Here is a 3,277-nt window from a genome sequence, read left to right as displayed (position 1 = left end):
GCCTGGTTCCAGACAAAATTCGTTCTATTGGTGGCCCTGTCATCACCCTCCCATTCAACATCTTTTGATTGAGAAATCTAAGGAGCAAGGCAGAAAATTGGGACCAAACATCAGCTGCATCAAATACAATGCAGGCATTCTTCAGGGATTTTGATTGCAGGCAGTGGTTGTTGGAATACAAAAGTCGCAACAGTTGATTAGTCAGTGATGTTTTGAATAATTTAGTACACTGGTTGAACAATAAAAAAAACGTGTACATGGCCAGTTTTAGCCTGGCAACCATTGTGACTGGCATTTGGCACCATTAAGTTGGGGAATCTGGCAAGCTCCTGAGCCTCTGGTGAGTTGTTGCCTGGCATTCAAGCAGTGACAAAACAACCTAAAAAAACTGGAAACCTTGCAGAAGTTTAATCAGACTGTGACTATGTAAACACACAAAGCTATCATTGCATAATATCATAGGCATCCATTGTACCCGCCACCACTAATAGTCACAAGACAATGATCCTGAAAACATCTGAATAGGCGTGGTTCAACTGAGACACTACCGTATGTTTTAGGATGCTGGCTGGTACAATACAGAATATACTGTTGTATTCAGAGACATACCTGTGCATCCAATAGAATGCAATGTTAAGTACAAAATTTGAGAGGAAATTTAAATGCAAATACAACAAATTTTTTCTTTTTTTTTTTTTTCAGTTTCATGAAATACAGCATGATGAATCTGAAGGCAACGTTACATGGGAAGTATTTGTCTGAAATCTACAAAGGTGTAGAATATTTTTAGTTGGACCCCCCCATTGTATCTGAGATGTGATCAGTGCTGAGGTACCAGTGTACTACACACATGCACTTTTTGTAAGACGGCAAAGCTATCAGGTGTTGAATTTTATAATGCATGAGTATTGTTTTAACTCTCTCTAAGCCAGTGGTCCCCAACCTTTTTGGGACCAGCTGCGTGGAAGAGAGGTTATGTGGGACGGTGGAGAGAGATGATGTAATCGCTGCCTGCCCGCTCGCTTCTTCCATCCACCGCTCTCATACACCAGTCACTCGGCTCTCTTACGCCGGCCGCCCAGCTTTTATGCCCACCTGCCCAGGTGTCTCATGTCGGCTGCAGAAAGGCCACGGCCCGGAGGTTGATGACCCCTGCTCTAAGCCAGCTATAAACAGTTCGAATTCCCTGAGATTCAAACCATATATGGACAGGGCTGAATTTACCTAAGTTGATTGATCGGTCAACTTGGGTACAACCTGCCTGTTGGATTTTATTGCGATTTATTGCTGCTATAGCCGCCAGCAATAATCACTGTGTTCACAGCTTCCTCCGCTCCCCCCAAGCTAGGGAGGAGGACACAATGGCTCCACGGGAGGGATTCCCCCATCAATACAGACTGTGTTGATGGGTGAATTGAGCAATTTTCTTTTCCCCCTGTGGTTGCAGGAAAGAAAATCACTCTGTCTATGGCCGGCCCCTTAGACTTTTTATGAAAGTGTAATCCTAAAAACAAAAATGTAATCCATTGCCACTTACTAGTCCTTAGATAAGATGGCTTCATTGATCACCCCCCCCCCCCCCCCCCTTATTTGCTCTTGCCAGTGAAAATTAAGTGAAACACTCTTCCTGTGTGCCTGCATTCACTCTTTTAATGTATCTATGGCAGGAGCCATGGTTGTCAACCCGGCTGGCCTTCAAACATGTCTGCTTTTGTTCCTCTCTATTACATTAGAGCTGATGGAATTAGTAATTATCCTTTAGGGCTTGTTCACACAAAGTGGTCTGACTGGCATTTTTCCACATTGGATAAGAGCCAGTTACAGCTAGGGCACATTGCTCACAAATAACCTACTGAACAGAGCAGAGTGCTCTCATCTGAAAGGACCCTTAGGGGCAGCCATATTTGCTCATTACATATACAGCGATCAGCCATGACATTACCACTGACAGGTAAATTAATAACATTGATTATCTTGTTACAATGGCACTTGAAAGCGAGTGGGAAATATTAGTCAGCAAGTGGACACGTTGACCCTGTAGATGAATATTTTGAAAACAGAAAAAATAGGCAAGCATAAGGATTTTAATGACTTTAAAAAGGCCAGATTGTAATGGCTAGATGACTAGGTCAGAGCAACTCCAAAACTGTAACTCTTATGGGATGTTCCTGGTCTGCAGTGGTCAAGGCCTGCCAAAAGAGATCCAAGAAAACCAGTGCCAGGGTCCTGGGCAGCCAAGGCTCATTGCTGCAAATGGTGAGTGAAGGTGGACCTGTTTAGTCCAAACAAATAGAAGAACTATGTTGCTCAAATTTCTGAAAAAGTTAATGCTGGTTCTGAAAGAAAGGTGTCACAACACACACACACAGGGGTTGATTTGCTAAAACTGGAGCACTAACTATCTGGTGCAGCTCTGCATGGTAGCCAGCTTCTAACTTAAAGGATCACTAAAGATAATAATATATATATTTTTTTAACTAACAAACATATGTTATACTTACCTCCACAGTGCAGCTTGTTTGCACAGAGTGGCCCAAACCTGGTCTTCTGGGGTCCCTCGGCGGTTGTCTCGGCTCCCTCCTGCAAGGACTCAACACCTTCATGTGAGCGCCCTCACATGGTGTGGAGTGCTTGCGGGCGCACTCCCAGGATACAGCTGGCGGCCATAGCCACTCACTGTATCACTCGGCCCCGCCCCCAGCATGTCGCGTCATTGGATGTGATTGACAGCAGCGCTGGTTTCAATCCATCCACTGTAACCAATCAACGACCAGGCTGAGCGGCTAAGAGGATGTCGGGGGCGAGCGCGGGACTTTTGAGGGGTCAGGTAAGTAAAATGGTGGGGCCGGTATTATCAGATGTTTTTTCACCTTAATGCATAGAATGCATTAAGGTGAAAAACACGTACCTTTACAACCCCTTTAAGCTTGTTCAATTAAGGTTTGACAATAAAACCTGGAAGCTGATTGGTCTCTGTGCAAAGTTGCACCAGATTTTGCACTCTCCAGCTTTAGTAAATATCCCCCACAGTGTATCACAGTTTGTTGTGTAGCCACAGACTGGTCAGGGTGCTCATGCTGGACTGCATCCACAGCAAAAAAATCCTTTCAATGGACACATGTGCATCAGAATTGGACCACACACACACACACACACAAACACACACATACACATCAATGGACCAAGGTGGTCTGGTCTTATGAATTCAAGAATGTTTTGAGGAACACATCAACAAGTTTGAGGTGTTCTCTTGGCCTCTACATTCGTCAGATCTCAA

Source organism: Lithobates pipiens, unplaced genomic scaffold (assembly GCF_037356315.1).
Source record: "Lithobates pipiens isolate NorthernLeopardFrog02 unplaced genomic scaffold, aLitPip1_a1.2 Scaffold_8, whole genome shotgun sequence".
In the NCBI taxonomy this organism is placed as follows: Eukaryota; Metazoa; Chordata; class Amphibia; order Anura; family Ranidae; genus Lithobates; species Lithobates pipiens.
Note: the sequence above shows the minus strand (reverse complement) of the source record.